General features: G+C 36.2%; 1 protein-coding gene and 1 pseudogene across 5 annotated transcripts in view; one reads left to right on the top strand and one right to left on the bottom strand.

Annotated features, from left to right (window-relative positions):
- Window positions 1–21,791, top strand: part of LOC106661447 (unconventional myosin-Ia) — a 177,274-nt gene that overhangs the window by 81,552 nt on the left and 73,931 nt on the right. The window lies entirely within an intron of this gene.
- LOC106661284 lies at window positions 4,415–21,125 on the bottom strand (annotated as a pseudogene).

The following is a 21,791-nucleotide window of genomic DNA, read 5'->3' as shown; positions in this document are numbered from 1 at the left end:
ATGTAAATGAACGAATTTTTTTACTAGTCTTTTTGAAGGTTCAATCTGGACCTACTTAAAAGATATAAATTTATAATTTATGTGTAGAGATTAGTGACCGTTAATCGATAGTTATTCAGATATCGTGAGATGCGGTCGGGTGTGATGTGGGTTTCAGAAAAACATTTTCTTTATCGTGCCAACGTTTCGATCTTTTATTGTGATCATCTTCAGGGCTCAAAGTGTTTGTCTTCTGTGTAATTGTGCCATCCTTGCGTGTCGTGCAACGGCACTCACAACGATATAGAAAATGTTTTTCTGAAACCTACATCNATATATAATTTATAATTTATATGATAAATTTATCAAAATTGAAAATAAATCCCAGCAGTCTTGGCATAAGTTAAAACGCCCATTCTACGGAATTCGTTGTATTAAATGGGAAACCTATTTGGGCACAAGTTTTAATGAGTCCAAAGGGCCAGTATTCCCATCCACCGGAAGCAACCAAACTTCCAACATTATTTCAACCGTTTCGGTTCCGTCGAACCGTTAAAGATGGCGAGAGATATTATTGAATCACGTCCAATCTGACATTTATACATTTATCGTAATTGGGTCTACGTCGAAAAAAAACAAAAAACAATGACGTGTAAAATGTCAATATGCTCGCAGAACACAGTTTATAGCGGCAATAAATCATATGTTAAATTATTGGAGGATATTATTCAAGACTTGGTAACACAGTTCGATGAGTTTGGATTGACAATTCATTGGTTTGAAGACGATTGTAGAATAATAATTACGTTATGAGTTGATATATTGATAATACATGACATAACTTTGAGAGCTGGGTGTATGCCTAATTTAATATATGAAATTATTGTTAAGCCATACACTTTGTACATATTTTATTCATGTACTCTTTGAAATGAAACACTTTTGTATTTGGTGTATATTAATCACTTGAAAAACTTTAGAAATTAATGTTGATCTTGAAATAATAGGATAATAAGACTGAACTAATTTATTTTGTACATTTAATTTGTATGTTTAATATGATTATTAATTTTAATAAAACACAATAAAAATAAATTGGTGCATTGTCAATGGAGCAAAATGTTTGGACGATAATATGAGAATTCGACCCCCTACTATCTTTCGAATGGGAGCCTCTTCGATGTTGTAGCATTTGTTACATTAAAACGGTGAGGCAGAGTCATTATCGTTTCCTTGATGGCGTTTCGGCCCGGTTGAAACGGCAGTACTAAATCCCCGGTTGATTCAGTTAAGAACTGTGGGATCGATGAATTGTTTTCCAGTCAGGTGGTTCTTCATCACGCGGATGTTTGATGATGCAGTTGATAAATGATTGTTGTTTAATTACGTTCTCTATCTGAATAAACCAAGCGTCATAACTCACTCGCTGTAAGACAATCTTGCAAAAATAGTTTTTCTTATTTCGTTATTAAAATTAATTAAGGTTTTTAGTTGAGATAAAAAAGTCAGTGGCATGAACGGGATTCGAACTCACGATCTTCGGCTTGCTACGCCGCTGCTCTATCACTTGAGCTATTGTGACCTCGATCCTTTCGAATACCAACTCAACCGTTCGAATATTCCCTCATTGAAAAATGGTAAAAAGGTGGGGTTGAGATGGGAAGTTGTGTCCGAGAGGATCGAGGTCACGATAGCTCAAGTGGTAGAGCAGCGGCGTATCAAGCCGAATATCGTGGGTTCGAATCCCGCTCGTGCCACTGACTTTTTTATCTCAACTCAAAACCTTAATTAATTGTAATATATTAATTGGTCAAGCGGACCATAAAATTAGGGAATTAAAATTAAAACGAATTTAAATAGAATAAATGGTTAACTTCTTTGTAAATAATTTATTAAATTCTTTATAGCCTAAATAATTACTGATTATTCGAGAAAAGTTAGTGATACATACCAAAAAATGGCAGTCTATGGTCGGTGGTATATATTATTTACCCAACGACTTTGGCTAAATACGCCGCTGCTCTACCACTTGAGCTATCATGACTTCGATCCCGCTCGTGACACTGACTTTTTATCTCAACCAATACCTTACATAAAGATTAATGAATTGAAAGAAGTTATTTGGTCAATCGGACCACGAAATGTAATGAATTTACTATGTAACGATTATTATTTTCTCTTGTTAATATTAGCGATTTTATTAATTAACAAAAGCTGTTCGCAATATTGTAATATTTATATCAAATTCAAAACTGGTTGTTGACACAACAATATTATTTTATTGATAATGTTAATTTATCAAATATTTCAATTAAGCGGTACTACCCACAAAACGGCGTAAAGTACCTACACTTTTGCAAGACCGCAGTGTGTTGCTGGGTTAGCCTAGGCAACGAAAGCCGTTTTGATTTATATGACGTGTGTATTCTATTATTGCCATGTGATGCGTGTCTGTCTGTCTATGTTTTTTATAACTCATTCTCTCTCTCTCTCTCTCTCTCTCTCTCTCTCTCTCTCTTTCTCTCGTTTAGAAGTTTTAAACAAAAGGAGCGCTTTTACTGATATTTTAATTCATTCTTCAGAAAACCACCGCATCATGTTAACGATTGACAAGTTCACGGCCAACTAAATTGTTCAAGTCACAAAAACTAACGGCAAATGTAGTTTCTGAGGTGCAAAAAGTGTAACGCTTCGAATTGAATTAACGACGGGAGTTAGTAGTTTGCCGTAATTCCACCCTCCAGCGGGATGCTCCAGTTAATAAATTAGGAGACTGCAATTACGAGGGGGCCCATGGGTGATTACATAGTTTTATGAGTTCACGACCTGAGCTTGGTTTCAGCCGGCTTAAGATTAAAACGAAACACCGTCTTATTTATTAATTAACCCTCAATCCCTCTAATCAATTTGGGTAATTTTCAAAATAACATTTTTAAACATTAAACTATATGAAAACACGTAGAGAAATAGTTCCTTACAGTTATAAAATAATTTACCTAAGCAATACGTAACCTTATTAGTAATTAATAATTTAATGAGAACATGAAATAAAAAAAATGTTGAAAATTGATCGCCCGTAGTCGAAAATCATTAAGTATTGAATTTTTTATTTATTACATAGTACTGTAAGCTCCATTTCTATAACCATTCTTCCAATGTTGAGGTCCTTGTTTCTTGGTTGAAAGGATTGCGGTCTCGTATGCACATATCAGAAGTACTGAACCGAGATTGATCTTTGGGTATAGTGATTACAGAATGGGACCAAAGATGTTGCCTAGCGGAACAACCGTTTCGGCATAGAGCATGTAAGAAGAAGGATGTCCGATTCGTACTTGAAATCTATCAGAGAGATATGCTAATAAGTGATTGGAAGAATTTTCCACTCCAGTTTCCTCGGTTAAGTCGATCGAAGGCTTGCCTCAAGTCTAGCAAAGCTCCCGATCATACTTGCGGAAAGAATTTTTTTCCTACTTTTTCATAGATTGACCATTCTAAAATTAAAATATTATGACGATGAACTAACTTTTAGGAGAAAACTAAATGTGACGTTAGTGGGAAAGAAACTCAGGTTAAAAAAATAAATTCCCTAATCAGAAGAAAATGTTTCTGTGACCACCCGAGGTGAGCGATTCTCGAGGCCTTCCAGTAATTTATTGTCAATTCCAACAGCTGGAATTGCCGGTGGATTGCGAAATGTGATAAGCTCACCTCTTTTCAGTGTGTGCGTATGTACAAGCGTGTGCAGATTTGAGCTTATATAAATCAGTATGCAGTACTTCGTTTTTAATAGTTTTCACTTAGTTATCGCTAGATGGAACAAGTTTTTTAAATTTGAATCTGTTTTATATTGGATATGGGAAAGGTTTGAGTAAGCACAATATGAAATATAAAGTATTATATTCATGGCATGTAATAAAAATTTATATCAGTGAGGTGGCAAGGTTCAATAAGATACTACTATTATAAAGATAAGAAATTGTGTAGGTGAATATTTTGTATTGATGAATTTTTTTATTGAAGCACCGAGCACCTTATTGATTATAGATTAGCGACGGGTGTTGGAAAGTGGATTCATCCCGACAGTAATGTCCGGCAGGGCTCATGAAGAAAGCCAAATGAACCTCAATTAATACTTCTAAGGGGGTATTCACCCAGGGGAAATGTCTTATTGAAGGAAAATCTCCTTTATGTATGAATAGCGTTTTGAGAAGATAAGGTAAAATCAATTTCAAATTTTGTTCTCAGTTTGATCACCCTTAATAATCAACCTATTCAGGCAGAGACTCTTTAGCTGTAAGGTTCTCACTGTAGCCAACCTGGTCAATACTTTTATTCGTTTGTAAGTTCATTTGTTTTCTAACAAAACATTTACATCAACGTTAATTAAGTTTCACCCTGTCGTGTTTATCTGTCAAACTAAACCTTTTGATTGTGGTCATGGATAGATGGCGTAATGAAACAAGCTGAAAACGATTACTGCTCTCCTTGACAGTTTTTTCATGTACCTGATGCTCGTTCGCAGCTCGACTGTCTCGACAAGACTGTGGTGGTTGTCCGAGTACCTGGAAACACAGTGGAGTGTAACGAAAACGCCCGACTTTACTTTACCCTTCCCTAAGCACGAGACACGGCTTAAGCGTTCCAACCTTCGGACTTGGTTAGAAATGCAATAAACTATATGTTCAAAAGAAAATGGCAGTGTCGATGGGCCGGATCAGCAGAGAAGCTCTCACATAATCGATAAGTGGCTCTCAAAAGACCTGAATCGTAGAAGCGGGATCATCCTCACCCGAATAGTAATAACCGTGCAAGGTTGTGACGCGGATCTTTGGCCTAAGCCCATCCATATTTCCGACATGGAGAGAATGGTTACTCGATGTGTTGTAGTGTTTTTTTTTTACTCTCAGGAGCTGGGGAGCAAGGTTGAGTTCGGGATTCAAATTTTTTAGCCCGGACACAAGAATTTTATTTACACCAATTGTTTTTTTTATCTCTGTTTAACTCAATATTAAATGGTCTCTGAATTCGAGGTTGTCTTCTGAGAAAGGGGGGCGAGCGAAGAAAAATAAGCATACCTACATTTATGAGGCGGTCCAGTGCCGTGGGATGGTTCCGTCGGGGAAATGTCCTCTTTTCTTCCTTTCTCTCCGATTCGGCAGTCAGTCTTTGGTCATCCACCATCCAGCAATTCCTAGGTTAGGAACAAGTCTCTCCCCTCTCTCCTCCTTTTTTTATATATCCTCTTTCCCCCACTCTCCATGGGCCGAACCGACCCGGGGGACATGCGAGAGATGGGTGGTGATGAGGCCCTGGACACCTCTGGGTCACCACAGACTTCCACTTAATTGATGGGACTCATTCCTTGCCTCCATGTAGAGATTGTGTAGGAATGCTACTCAATATTTTGCTTGAACAAAGATCCGATTTTTGGAGGAAATACGGCTGTTTGTTCTATATAGTACCGATATATATTTCAATCTTTTTTCCTTTCTGTGTCTTGAGATTGAATATATTTATCAGCGTGAGTGTCAACATATGGAGGGATATTGAATACCCCCTCCATCTATCTCTGATGTTTCGACCTTTTTCGAATCATCTTCAAGGCATAGAGTGTATTGCTATTCTTGTACTATCATGTTTGTTGTATTCGAGGTAAAATTGTTGTACAACAAAGGCAACTAAACGACAAAGGTGTTTTTCTTAAATATATCTAACATGACCGCTCCTCACTCAACTACTTGCCAATAACACACTTTTAAATTATTTATTTAGAAATCGTGAGATGCGGTCTGGTGTGATGTAGATTTCAGAAAAACATTTTCTTTATCGAGCAAACGTTTCGATCTTTATTGAAATCATCTTCAGGGCCTGGGATTTACAAATTGTTTACATATAACTATTATATTTTGGATGTGGAAAAGTGAATTTATACAATGCAAAATATATTTTTTTATATATTCAATCAAAGTATTTCTACTCACTCAAAGTGTTTGTCTTCTGCGTAATTGTGCCATTCTTGCGTGTCGTGTCGAGAGTGCTAGTGAGATTTTGCTGTTTTATGTTTATATACGTTGGATTTTGAAGGGGTGGGGAAGGATGTCGGTGTAGAAAAGACATTTTTTATAAGCCGTCCGCTTCTTTGAGGTGAAAAGAGCCGACGAAGGGAAAAAATGTGTTGGTAATGGTTCGGCCAGATTATCCTTTCAGGATTATATAGAAAGGGATAAGTAGGAAAAGGAAAGCTAAATTGTTGGACAATTAGACTATGTGAAAAATATTTGATGTGTGGAATGTAATGTGATGATATAGGTATGTTATCTGTATTGAATTTGATTAATGATATTGGTGTAGCTGCGACTGAGTTTACATGTATCTGTTCTGTAATTGATGCTGTGTTTATCTCTGCTGATATAAACCATTTCTAAGAAATTACGTTTATATTTGTTTTGTTCTGTGTGTAATACTTTTGGATTTTTGAACTCGAAATTGTGTTGGTGTTCAAAATGGTGGGTAGCGAGTGCTGTAGGATTTTCCTTTGGTTTTTTGCAATCATAGATATGTTGCTTTACTCTCTTGTCCAGATATTGGGATGTACGACCGATGTAAGTTGCCGGTCAGTTTAAACAGTTGATCTTGTAGATTACGTCAGATTTATTTGTTATTAGTGTGGGATCTTTAATTTTGGAAAAAAGTGTTTGAATTGTTCTATAATTTTTGAATTATGTTCGCATGATCAAATATCCGTGTCAAGGCAAGTAGTTAAAACTGATTTAAATTAGAAAATGAATTATTTTTTAAACATTATTCTCATGTCAAATATTGTATATTTTAATTATACATTTCACTTAAAACATAATAGTAAACTATAAGCTGAAATATTCCCAAGGTTTTCTTTGAAGCAAAAAGTAATAGCAGACGTATATAATGGATTTGTTAAGTCAATATAATTTTTTAGGTGGGTTATAGGTTAATAAACATTATCATCACCGAAAGGCTGAAGTTCGTCGTCATTTTGCTGGCTTTTAGCATGCCACGGACAGGCGAGTCAATACCACGAGAGGACGGCTTTAATGAGAGCAAAGCCTCACGCTTCAGGACAGGGACGGAACGATATGCCACCTCTTTGTAAAATGTTAATACCACGTTGTAAACATTTAAAAATACATTTTCCCCAAGAAAATCATACTTGAAGGGTTTTTTTACATTTTCAGCAAAAAATTTACTTACACTTCACGCAGAGAGAAAAGTGAATATGTTTTCGACACTGTTAAATAAGTGACGTTTATTAAAGACAAGATGAGGGTTCTGTACTAGGAGGCCGGAAAACACGAAGGCGCTTGATATATGGAAGTTTGGATCTTTCGGAATTCGTGACAATGCTCTGCGACCAGATATTCAATTCCTATAACGAAATACCACACCGGTCTCATATGAGGCCATAAAATAAAGGCGTTTCCTACCGTCGAAGTTGGGTGTAAAATTGAAAAATAAACCTGGGTTTGATCCAACCGGCTGGAAACCGAAATCCCCGGCCGTGATGAAGGCCGGGTGTTAATTTCCTCCAGTCCTGACACAGTTTATCGGGTGGTGGAGGATCTCGGAAGGGTTGGAAAGAGGAGGGCGATGGATGGGAGCGGCATTGTGCTCGCCGCAGCATCGTGGCCTCACTCCAACCCCCATTCATTACCCCTCCTGGCCCCTACACTATCTTAGGCCGCCCCAAGTCAATTAATGCCCTCGGAGGCGTATCGGCTCGGAGAAAAAGTAATTAGGGGTAAAAGAGAGCGTAAAAAAAGGAGGAACACTCGTCCGTCCCTTGAGAATCAATACAGCATCACCACCTGCCACCAAATTGTTTAAAATTGGCAAGAGTTGACCGCGAGATTGCTAATTACATCGTTTTCAAAAATCGATGTTTTCCAAACTATCGGACTAATTCAACCAATGGGAAACATTGGACAAATCAATACAATACATTTTATCTAATACAGAATGTAGTAAACCACATCTACAAGAAATCACAGGTATTGCTATGGCTGTAAAAAAATGTTTGTGTATTAGAAATAAGAATGAAATAAGAAAAAAAAGTGTAACAAATACAACAAAATAAACTCAAGAGAGACAATGAACTTTGGAACTTGTGGTAGACAAGAATCCGGAAGGATGAAAGGCAGAATTACATGGGGACATTCCATCTCGAGATTTCGGGCACACCACTACCATGTTTCACCTTCATCCTTTAAGAAGACTGATCTGGTCCAGAAACCGTCAAGAAGAAAGTATTAGAAAATTTTAATTTGCTTATTTTTTATAATAATTTTAATTTTTTGTTAATTCGATTTTAAGTTTTTAATAATAGTTCAAAGATAACAGGTTTTTTTCTGTAAATTTTATATTCTAAGGTTAGAATAAAAAAAAATTGTAAATCTAATTTAAAAAAAAATTATAGTGAGTAAAGTGTGTATAACATAAGCTGCCTTTATTAAGATTTTTTAATTTTTCAAAAAAGATAATAATTTATTTTAAAAAAAAGTCCATAAAAGCCTAACAAAACCATAAACGTTAGTGTAGTACCCAATTACCTATACTCCACAGCATAAATTTGAACTTTGGAAATTTCATCGATATTTTTTCACTTATTGTGGCATAATATCCACAAGTTTTTGAGTTAAACGGAAAGAAAAAATATTCTGTTTTTCAACGGTTGCAACGGTTGTCTAAACGTTCAATTCAGATAAAATCCATGCATTTTACATGAAACAAAAACATGAAAGTGAAAAAACTTCCCCTAGCACAAAAATGTCATGTTTTTATATTGTAAGTCGTATTTAATGATTTAAAGGTTCGTAAAAACTATTGCTAATTGTTTTGTATGAAAGATGCGGTTTTTAACCTACATTTCTGGTATCGTTTTTTGGATGTTGTAATTTTACATATATTTGTAATAGGGGGCGTCGGTGGCCGCGCGCTCATCACTATGAGGGTCCAGGGTTCGAATGCAGGTCCGCTGGATTCGAACCCGACAAATGGGCTTTTTTTCAAAAACGCCGGCACGCCGAGGGTTGATATAATCTCTGCTGTTGCGAAACCTCGTTAAAAAAAGAAAAAACAAGAAAAACAATTAATATAAGAAGTTTGAAATTCATGTACCTCAAAGGCAGAAAAACAACGTTCTTTCAAAAAACAAACGCTTTAAAAAAATAATAATATAAAAATGATGGAACCAGAAGTTAAACTCGTCCTCTATATTCACATACAATAAAAGTTTTTTTCGGCCAAATAATTAAATTTTTATATTGCGCACAAATCTTATTTGGGGTCTGTTTGACGATTAATTTAGTTGCCAAAGATATTTTTCAAAACAGTTTCTAACTAGATTAATTTTGGTTGGTTTCTTTCTTTAGTATTTTATCATCCTCACAGTTAAAGTCATGTTCTGTTTCCATTGTGTTCAGAAAAGCCAGTTACAGTTTGTTTAGCCATACTAAGAAAATGGATATCGTCTTTTTCACATTTAAATTTGACTATATAAACTAATTTATTTTGCAAAAGCTTTTCAGTTTTGTCTTTTATATCAAGTAATATTTGGCAAACCTTAGTGTCAAGAGTATTACAAAATTAAATATTTTTAGCGAGTTTTTCTTTCTTAATAATTTTCATTATTGTTCTCTCCCAGATCTTCAATATAAGTGAACGCGACATATTTTCTGAGTTCTTTGTTTCTGAGAAGTTTGAATTTACAAATTTAAAAATACTTTCTTTCACTATACTTTGGAAATGTTTCGATCGTGACACGGCCAAAATTATTTCACATTGATTGGGCCGTGCTATATTCACCATGTACGTCCGACATAGGAAGATTAAAACGTTTTGCATGATAGAGTTGCCTGAAATATGGCAAGAACGGACACTGTTTAATTAGTAACCATGTTTGAAATATAATTGAATTTGATTTTTCTTCCACACTTGATCTTTCTCGTTTTATTAGACATCGGTTGTGTGTTTTAAATTGATCACTCAGCGTAAGTTATTTTTCAAAATGTTGCGTTATTGGCCTTATCGCCGTGGTTCCTTTTTATACAGAAAAGAGTCCTAAGAGATAGAGCATAGAATGACAGCAGGGATGTATTTCTATCCGCGATATTGCAGTTCTGTCATCAATCCAAATGAATCGTGTATTTTCCGTCATAAGGGCTGCTCCGTCGAGATAATGTAAGAATCTGGCACGGCACACCAAGGGGGAAAAATAGTGTCGCCTGTCGGCCTAGGATATTGTTTGGCGTTGCCGGGACGACCTGCTTATCTGTCCGCGTCATGTACATCATCACGATTACGGTTAATGCTCTCACCAATCATCGGGGACAAACTCATTCTTTAAGGCTTTAAGAGACTCATCGTCGTGCCCGGAGACAAGTTCGCTTCATTAATCAAGTCATTATGAACTGTACGGACTGCTTTAGCGACGAGAAATTTATAGATTTGCTCATTTGATTTTACTCTGCAACCAGGTGTTCAGATTGTGCTGTCATTCATTTCAATATTCAACTTATTTCAATTAACTAATCTTTATGTAACGTATTGGTTGAGATAAAAAAATCAGGGTCACAAGCGGGATTCGAACCCGCGACCTTCGGCTCAATACGCCGCTTCTCCACCACTTGAGCTATTGTGACTTCGATCCACTCGGACACCAGCTCCCCTTCTCAACCCCACCTTTCGAATTTTACCTCCTTTTTGCCATTTTTCAAATGTCGTGCAATCTATTTGATTCTCGGCGAAAAATGAAATAGCCATGGAGAGCGTTAGTGAAGATATACTTCATTTTACTTATGAAATCCATTATATTTCGTGGTCGGATTGACCAAATAACTTCTTTGAATTATTAATCTTTATGTAAGGTATTGGTTGAGATAAAAAATGGCAAAAAGGAGGAAAAATTCGAAAGGTTGTAGGTTGAGATGGGAGATATATATTTATATAGATATTTTTTATAATAATTTGTATTCCATTATATTTCGTGGTCCAATTGACCAAATAACATCTTTCAATTAATAATTCTTTATGTAAGGTATTGGTTGAGATAAAAAAGTCAGTCACGAGCGGGATTCGAACACACGACCTTCGGCTAAACACGCTGCATGTTCAAGACTTGAATCACGATAGCTCAAGTGGTAGAGCAGCTGCGTATTTAGCCGAAGGTCGTGGGTTCGAATCCCGCTCATGACACTGACTTTTTATCTCAACCAATACCTTACATAAATATTAGTTAATTGAAATAAATTATTTGGTCAATCGGACTACGAAATCTAATGGATTCAATATTCAACTTTAACCTGATTATAGTTCATTCAAAAATTAATATTTATCTCTCAAATAAAAATTCAACCATGAAGTTAACCGACAAACTGCCAAACTCCTTGAATATTCAGTCAAACAACCAAAGAAATCGTTTAAGTAAAAAGAGCCAAGTTGCTTGCATTACTTTACTTGTTTACTTATATCCAACATTCGATTCCTTTTCTGATCATTCAATTCTCTGAGTGCATCATTATTTCTCTGTAACTCACGAGTGTTGTAACCAAGAATCGCTAGGTCAGCGAAGAGCAATATCTTTATGACAATGACTCCTACTTTCCTGCCAAAAGATAGTTCCTCTACTAAGTTATATAAAAGCGGTGGACGTGGAGAGACGTACAGATATTGTGAGAGATTTGTACTGCTAGTTAATTTTAAGCAATTTATAAATACCTTTATATATTTTACTATTGCTATCATAATTTTTTATCAATTCAAAGATAATTTTGGTTTAAACAAAAGAAAATATAGATTTTTTTATAATTATTTTATTTTTACCCTTATCACATTGGTATCCATAAGGGCGTACAAAACGCCAATCCTCTGTGATATTATTGAGGAGAAAGGGGATTTCGACTAGCCTTTTGGGTTTGAATGAGAGGTTCTATAGACAGACGATCAGGTTTTCGTAAAAAAAATGCACCTGGTTTTAAAGGCTGAAAATTTCAGTGCAGGGTTCTTCTTCTGTTTGAATTTCATATTCTTCATCTCATTTCACCGCAAAAAGTTTTTTTTTCACTACTGTTTGCTACCGCAATTGAAAAAATGACACATTTTGTTCATGAGTTTTCAAATCAACTTGATTCATTAAACCTAATTTATCATCTATTGCCAGATTTGCAATTTATTTGTTCATTTGTTTAACTCATTTGAGGTGCTTTTTTTTAATAAAAAAGATTTACTTTGTTTTTGGGTTTTCACTCAAACAAGATCTATCTACGTGCAAAAGGAACACAAATTATCTCATAATTATATAATATATCATAATTATATTATATATCATAATGTGTTTGCTTAAATGTTTGTATTTGTACAAGAATGTTATCTTCTTTTCATTAATTGTGTTAAAATTATTGTTAATCTTATTATTACGTTCTTTTCATTGCAATCGTCCATTTCATTAACACATAATAAACAAAATATTAACACATAAATAATAAACAAAAAACGTATAAATTATTCACCAATTTATAATTATTTTCTTACAGTATTTATTAATATAATATTTACTTGTGTTATAATTCTGGCTTTTTAACATTCAAAATTGAGCGGAATAAGAACCAGCTTCTCATTGGTACGTTGGCGGTGGATCATACAATTCATGTCCAGAGACGTGGTTGTAAATTCCTTCAATCTGATGATGAGCTATAAGCTTGAAATTCGTTGAAAAGAACTAACTATGAGTAGGAACTATCTTTTTAAAAAGATTGAATAACACACTCCACCATTTATCATTTCTAAGCCAGATTACTATCCTAGATGTGTTCTTACTTTTCCAAGTCTTTTGTTCAATTCTCTAAAATTCTTTCTATGTAAGATCTTGGTTGAGAAAAAAAAAAGTCAGTGTCACGAGTGGGATTCGAACGCACAACCTTTGGCTGGATACGCCGCTGCTCTACCACTTGAGCTATTTTGACTTCGATCCACTCGGACAACTCCCCATTTAAACCTACAACCTCTCGAATTTTCCCTCTTTTTTGCCACTTTCAAATGCCATGTAATTGGATTTGATTCTCAGCGACTTATGAAGTGGCCACGAGGAGCTGTTTCTTGAAGCGATCCTTAATTTACTTTTTAAATATTAATCCATTTACCTTTTCGTGGTCAATTGACCAAGTTAGTTCTTTCAATCAAATAATTTTTCTTTTTTATTGTATAATTAATTGATTGAAAGCACTGACTTGGTCATTTGACCACGAAAACGTAAATGGGTTATCTCTTCAGTCTTTGTGGGGATTCCACATCAGCCTGCTGCCTAAGAACAGTCCTAAGTGACGTGTATGAAAAACATTGTTGTTGATGTACAGTGGGGGGATGGCTGTTTTTCAATCTGAACGTATATTGAGTACATTTTTCTTCATTCAGTCTTGTCCTCCGCTTTTTGCACCAGTCTTCGATAGGCTCAAGGTGTTCTTGGATGTTGGACGTAGGTTAGATTGGACTTGTTAGAAACAAAAACAAAACTGCGGTATCGTCCGCATAGGTGATGATGATATTATTAGGGTGTAGTAGGTTATAACAACAAAATATGTCCAGGCTCTCCCCTCCATGGTAGAGGCAGGAAAGCGAGGACGGATAGTTCAGTCTAGACTAGGCATTGGAAGAAAAAACAAAAGAAAAAATCCAGCTGAAAGCCAGTCAAATCAGGTTTGTATCCACTTTGATTTTTATTAATATAAATTATTTCTGTTGTGTGGCCAATTTTCATTTATGGTTTTGTTTTTTGGTATTTTTTCCTTTTAGTTATCAAGGTTGATTGTTCTAATTTTGCCCTTCAGGCCCATATTATTCCCATAGTATCTAATTATTCTTATATTGTTAGCTTGTAAGCAAAAGTTCATGCTTTGTTTGTTTTATTTTTTATATATAATGTATCTTAATTCTTAAGGAAATACATTTTTTATTTTGAAAGAAACAATATAGAGGTTTCCCTCTGCAATTGTGTTTCTAATTCAATTCCAAATAAGATTCCTTTGATTTTGAGGCTGATCACCGGACTCAAGGGGATTAATCATACCTTAAAAGACGTAATATAATCATTCCATAAAAGGACCCTTAGTAAGGTCAGAAGTATAAATGATACAAAGAATGCTCACCATTTGCGATACGCCGGCTTGTATCTATCCGACTTCCGAGAATTCGTTGCCAAATCTCACTATGAAGCATTGGACGATTAGATAGGATTTCAGAATAAGGTAATAAGGTTTGAGTAGAAAGCGTGTAAGTTTATAAAATATGCCCGGGTACCGAACTCAATCAAAATCCTGTGCTGTATCTAGGAACACACCCAAGCTCTTTATTCTCTACAGCAGAGGAAACGGTGTCCACAACGCTTGAGAATCAGAAAGGGTTCAAAAATGTGTTTTTATATAAATATATAAATTGCAATGTAAAAACGATTAATGTTCGTAATTTAAGCATTTTTTTTTTAAATTGACTAATGTAATTGTGCTCGGCAGTCGACGAAGGCTGTGTTTCTCGCTGTTACGAACTGGCTTTGCATGGCAGTACTTATATAGCACTAAATTAAGCACGGCTCGTGCTGCTTCATGCCTGGCTTATTTAGCAACTGACAGCCTGTTTCACCCTGCAGCTGTGACCATATCCTCAACGACTTATTTGAACGTCATGAAACATTACAACTCGACGGATAGTTTGCTAACTGTAAATTCAAAGCGGTATTTTTTTATTCGAGCTGAGTCTATCTTCTTGCATTTCTCGTGGCGTTATTTTTTTGGGTTTTGTTGGAAGGGTAAATATAGAGTTCATCACCGCCCTCTCACATTTTATATGTTTTTTCTCGCCCTTTTTCCTCCCTTTTGTAACTTTCTCTTTTCTTTGAGTTTTGCAGACGTTGCAGTGTTTTTTCCAATTTTTCACCTTTGTGCCATGTGACTCCGACAAAGCAGGCTATTAAGTCGTTTCCTTCCAGAGTAACGATGTTAAATTAGTAAAAGTCCTAAACATAAAGAAACAAAAACAGCTCCACCATTAATGAAGAGTTCATAAGTCATTGAATTCAACCCAATCAATTTTTTACGTTGGAATAAAGAATATTATTGTAACAATAAATAAAAACATTCCTAAATTAAATCAAATACAACAAACAGTTGTTTGTTGCAAGATTCAATAAAAAAAATCATATTTGTAATTAATACAATTGTCTCTTTGTTTATAGACTTAGTCTACAAAAGCATAAATGCTATTTGCGTTGTGGTGTTTATCCAAGGGGTTCAAAGATAGATTTGTTGATCGTGGCTAAACGCTGGTATGAAATCAGTTCGTACACAAACTATCGCCGACTGTTTAGTAGCCAGAACATAAACTTTGACGACTTAATTTATCGATAAAATCTGTTAATTAACAGTTCCCGACAACGAGTTGCTATCAATTTTTGTACGAATCGTGAAAGGGCACTATTTTGATTTAAATTGCTTTTACAAACGTATCAATCGATTTGATGATTTAAAAATGATTTTATTTTGACATATTGCGCTTGGAGTTAATAAATAAATTTTAATTTATTTATTATAAATCATTTATCCCTCTTTATATTTACGAAATTGTAATTTTCAATTTCATTTGTGTATACTTTTATCTAAATTTTCTATTTTAAGATAAGTAAGTAATTTCGTACAGGTCTTTTGGGACGGGGGATCAGAACCATTTTAAAATAGTTTTTATAAATTAATTTCTAATCAAATTCTTACCGCGTGAGTAGTAAATACTTAAGAGCTTTTTGTTTTTGTGGCAAATCATCCAAAACGTTACCGACATCCACTCAACTATAACACAGGACTGAACTTCACTTCCGAGTGAGGCAACTAGTACTAAGATATACAGACTGCAGATATGCGCAGACAGATACAGACTGGGATCCCACAAGGAAGCATTCTTGGTCCCATCCTTTATACCATTTACACTGCTATAAATATCAATATATATACGTGCCAATATTATCATTACCACCTACAGAAATTTGGTCTTTTAATTCGAATACTAGCCGGGCAATCTCGAGCGTCAGAATAATTTGAGCTTATATAAGAGTGGCGCAAAAAAATGTGGGAACCTACCATACATTGATTTTTCTATAAATATCAATATCATTATCGCCTACCAAAATTTGGTCTTATGCACTCAAAATGCACCTAAAAATTTGTATTGATCCCTTTAGGATTCTCAAGTGAGTTGTGGACACCGTTTCTTTCAATCTATTGAACAAAAAGTGCTGCTTGTGCGCGTTCCTGGATATGGACAGAGTTGTTGATAGATCTGGCACCAGCCATCCAAGATCACCTTGTGCTTTTCAACTTAGGCCTTACCTAGATAGCAGACTGACATGAATTCCTCAGATAAAACTCATGATACAATTTAACAGAAGACTTGGCAAACTTAGGACTTACCTAGATAGCAGACTGACATGAAATCCTCAGAAAAGACAATTTAACAGATGACTTGGCAAACTACGAACTTTTAGGACCACAATCTGTTTTAATCCTCAAAATACTACTTCATTCATTCCAATCTTACTATTGACAAAGCTACATACTACGTAAGTAACTTACTCCTTTGGTCAACGAACTCCTATTCCGCTTCCAGAAGTTCCACACTAAGCTTTTGATCCTAACCCTACTGCTCAAGCATTATCTGCACTTTTTCATCTCGAGAACTTGTGATATCGCTTTAAAATATCGAGACCTCGTCCCTTCATGCTCATATTAAGCGCCAGGGTTGGTTGGTTACACTTAACCCCGTGTTTTCCCGGTACAGGGTTATAGTGTGGGGACCTAGAGTGTAGGACGTGTAGACGTATGTAGTATATGTACAGGCTTAAATAAATTATTATTTAAAAAAGAAATATCTTGGCGTGATGTTGCATATCTACTTTTTGCCAATGTACTTACAATGTTTTATGAGGTAATTGTACCCTAGTCTTTATTACTCACGTTCATTTGTTTATACAATTTTATACTAACGGTACTTGTTCGCCAGCAACCAAACACAAAATGGCGCCGACGAACACCACCGAAGATAGGAGATATAATTTAAAGAAAATTATAGGAGTAAGATATTTCAGCACCAACGGAAAACGTGAATTTCCGATTGATTGGGAACAAATGGAGATAAATTACAAATAAAGATAGAGGATGGGATTAACTCACTGGGTAGTAATAATGCGAAGTAAAGCACGTGGTGGGCTGCTCAGACTAGAAGATCTATAGACGATAGGCAGCGATGTTGGGTGATGACTAGGCCAGTGCACCGGCCTGGTCCCAGCAGCGTTCATGGTGATGATGATGATATGAAATCCAAGCAGCGAAGGCAGGGAGGTGACGCAATGGCTTGAAGAGTTTTCAGCAAGAGGTGTCAGAAAAGTTACCACAGGGATAACTGGCTTGTGGCGGCCAAGCGTTCATAGCGACGTCGCTTGTTGATCCTTCGATGTCGGCTCTTCCTATCATTGCGGAGCAGAATTCGCCAAGCGTCGGATTGTTCCCCCGCCAATAGGGAACGTGAGCTGGGTTTAGACCGTCGTGAGACAGGTTAGTTTTACCCTTCTGATGACATGTCATTGCTGTAGTAATCCTGCTTAGTACGAGAGGAACCGCAGGTTCGGACAATTGGTTCATGCACTCGGTCGACAGGCCGGTGGTGCGAAGTTACCATCCGTGGGATTAAGCCTGAACGCCTCTAAGGCCGAATCCCGACTATGAGGAATGATACGCTGTGAGTCTCGTGAGTCGAAAGGCTCAAAATCATGCGACTTTAATAGGCGGTCCGTTTACGGGCCGTCGCACGTGCCGAGTGGATGGGGCGCCCATGGCTACCGGCCTGGTTCCACCAGCGCCGATGATGATGATGATACTGGATGATGAAATCCAAGTAGCGATGGCAGGGAGGTGTCGCAATGAATCGTCCGAGGACAATGATGAATGATGGGGAAAAGATGATGATATATGATGGCAATGAAAGGAGATGAAGTATAGGATGATATTCCTATGATGGATTATTATCCATTCCGGAGAGAATGGAACAGGGATGAAGATGTTAAAGGAACAAAGGGGCGATGAACGAGATGAGACCATGCGGTCAAGCGATGAATTGGTCACGTTCCAAAACGGAGGGAATTTTTCCCAAATGGGATAATAACCCGTGTAAAGTCGCGGCTTATATGCTATAGTTTGGTGAGTAAAGGTTGGCTTTTGTCAACATTTATTTTTTCATAACCTTTTCAGCTAATTTTTAGGTTGAGTAAGTATAGGAGTAAGAGAATGAGATCTTTATTGCAAGATAGAAAAGCAGTATCATCAGGCAATTGTGTCAGATTAGGTAGGTCAGCCTTATCAGATTAGCAGTCATGGATGTTTCCTGGCTGACCTGAAAGAAGCTGTCCGTCAGAGGATGGGGAAGAAGGTTAATAGAAGGGTGCTTTTGAATCAACTCAGATGCCACACCGTATCAAAGACTTGAGCCACATCAAAGAAAGCTCCTGAGCGGTTTTTACGGAAACCAAACTTGTAGCAGAGTTGAGTTTCAGCTCAAAAAAGGGAGGGTCTACAAGAACTCCAAGTTCTTAATGCACTATTTTGAGCAAAACCTTTTAATAAATTGTTAGTTAAATTTTATGAGCACAACCATTTAAACTTAATTGTTTTAAATAAAGTTACTCCTAACCATCTAATTAAACAATGTTTATAAAAACTTATGCATTTTTGATCTCGTTTAATTTGGTTTACATTAAAATAACATGTTGTAATTAATATAACGACAGAATTAGTACTTAGTTTGAAATAAACTACAAAAAATATGAGTGTCCTGTTCTGATGCTACCCGGTATTACAAAATGGTGTAATTTTACGAGCAAAACTATGAAATAAATTGTTAATTAAATTTTATGAGCAAAACCGTGTAATAAATTGTTCCAATTTTAGTATATGTACCGCCGAAGCGAGTACAATAAATTGTTAGTTAAATTCATTATCTCAAAAAATCGTATTCCGCTGTTTTGATTAATTTTCTACCAAACCATTAAAATTAATTTTTTAAATAAAAACTAATTAATTTTTAATCACAGTTAATTTGGTTTATATTAAAATAAGTACGTTGTAATTAATATAACAACAATAATACATGTAGTTTGAATAAAAATATGAGTGTCCGGTTCTTTTATCTTCGACTGTACTCGATGGGAGCCGACGAAAATCTGGACAGTGGAGATCGCAGAGCGTCGGGTAGGTTAGCGTGGCATAGCATCGGGTACATGTGCACGGGGGTAATGCAACCTTATGGAAAATCGGAGTTTGGATTTGCGTCGAGTAGCATCGGGTAGCGTCGCATGGCGTAGCATCGGGTAAGTGTGTTTCGGGCTTAAGGCGATCTTAATCTGCGGTAAATCACTATGGTGGTGAGTCGTGGTAGGACATGTAGGAAAAAGGGGGATAAGATTCAGGTGTATGCGACACGGCAAGCAGGTCGGATCTCTCTTTAATTGGAAAAAGATACTTTTAAAAGGGAGCCGTAAGCTCAAAAGAAAACATTATTATTTCTGTTGACGTGGTGGTTGGGGATTTTAATGAATGGTGACGGTAGGGTATAGGGATATGTAGATATATTGTAAATAGATTTTAATAAAGCCTTATAGCCAAAGAGTTTTTGTCTACTCCTTTGGAAACCTTCCCTTTTTACCTTTACTTCCCAGCACTCTGCCTTATTAACCCCTATATGTGGTAAGTGAAATACTTGGGGCAGCGAGGGTCGCAGAGATGCTTCCACGTTGACGGCTAGCGGACAAGTGACGGAAAAAGAAACAAAGGCAGGAAGGGATGATTTTTGGAGAAAAAAGAGGGAAGAGGGTTGTGATTAGTAAATCGGGTTGAAATTCGAGGGGGGGGTACATTGCATGTCATAAATCGGGCGTTTTCGTTAACAGCGACAAGCTCGAACAGTACTGCTAAAAATGTGTGGTGATTAGTGACCGTTAATCGATAACTATTCAGAAATCGTGATATGCGGTCTGGTGTGATGTAGGTTTCAGAAAAACATTTTCTCAACACGACACGCAAGAATGGCACAATTACAGAGAAGACAAACACTTTGAGCCCTGAAGGCGATCTGAATAAAGATCGAAACGTTGGCACGATAAACAAAATGTTTTTCTGAAACCTTGTCATGAAAATCGTTGCTTCCTCACTGTCTGTTGTTACAGCATCTTCACTTTCCTCAACTTCCTCATACTCTTCTTCATCTTCGAAAGCCTCACCTGTGATATACAACACAGCATGAGGAACTATCCTTTCCCTAATATAATGGCCAATTTCAAAGTCAGTTGTTAACAGATTTTTAATTTCTTCATCGAATTCTGCCTCAATGTCAGCATCACTATCATCAGAAAATTTAGGTGAGGTGAAAAAGTTGAAAAATGAATGATTTTGTAAAGTTTTCATAACTGTTCTAACAATTCCCTTCGATCCATGCTTCTGCTGCTTCTTGATTACTTTCATACTAACATTTTTACCTTTATACCAGTTAATAACACAACCCTTGCAAGTATAAATCTCAGGCCCTTCAAAACTGAAGGGATCTTTTTGCTTTTATTTTATTTTATTTAAAAAAGCTATCAGGATGGAGCACATTTCATTTCATAGCGTTTTGTGAGTACTGAATTGGAGAAGTATTCATTTGGACTAAAATGAAATTCAAGGATAAATCCCATTGGGTTACTTTCTAAAAATACAACTTTAATGTCTTGTAGATGTTTCAAAATAGGTTCATCGTGAGGTTGTACCATATCGTTCAATAAACCTACATTCTTAAAAATGGTTAACCAAAAGTTTGGAATTCCTTTAACATGTCTGCTGTCCAAGTACATCATTTCCAAACTCATCAAGGGCCAAAGATGATTTGTACTTCCCTTCTGGAAATTCACAATCGTCATCTGTCGGTTCATAAGTGCCATTCACAATCTGTTGCCTCTTTTCGTATAATTTTGAATACAACTGATGATAGCGGCATTCCATTTTGTGAATTTCCATGAAGCGCGTGAATGCGCAGTGGAAGCGTGCTGGGCCCATAACCCAGAGGTCCGTGGATCGAAACCACGCTCTGCTACCACTATTGTAATGAAGGTATGTGGTATCTTTTATTCGGACACTGCCGAATGGGACACTAATAAAAAATAATAGTCAGCAGATCCTTGCTGCGCAGTGGAAATAATGCAAATAAAACAAAATCCGAATTACAACAACCTACATCACACCACACCGCATATCACGATTTCTGAATAAGTACTGCTAAATTCTGATAATAAGCCAGTACGTTGATGGCTAAGAAATAAATTATCTTTTCTATAATAGACCTATTGTGAAAAAGATAAACCTGTAGTTGGGCCATTTTGGTCTGCCTTTCATAATTGGTTTAGTCTGTCAGATGCGTTGCTTCTTGCTCTCTTTAGTTTGGTTTATGTTGTATAAATATTCTTTTAGCACGGTTTGAAATTATTTGCTATATTTACTCGCACTTTTAAGGTAGGTCATTGGTCGTACGACTCAATTTACTAAACTTTATCTGAAAGGATAGCTATTTACTTCAATCACCTTCCAAAATGAAATAACGCATGTTAAAAGCATTTTATTTTATTTTATTTTTAATATAAAGGCAGAATTACTGCTCCGGGGGCCGGCACGGGTATAAATCACGTCATGGTGTAGTTTAACCAGAGTGGTTCTCACGCAGAGTGC

This window comes from Cimex lectularius, unplaced genomic scaffold (genome assembly GCF_000648675.2).
Source record: "Cimex lectularius strain Harlan isolate CLEC.00 unplaced genomic scaffold, Clec_2.1 scaffold166, whole genome shotgun sequence".
Classification (NCBI taxonomy): Eukaryota; Metazoa; Arthropoda; class Insecta; order Hemiptera; family Cimicidae; genus Cimex; species Cimex lectularius.
The sequence above is the reverse complement of the archived record's forward strand: the minus strand, read 5'-3'. Positions and strand labels throughout refer to the sequence as shown.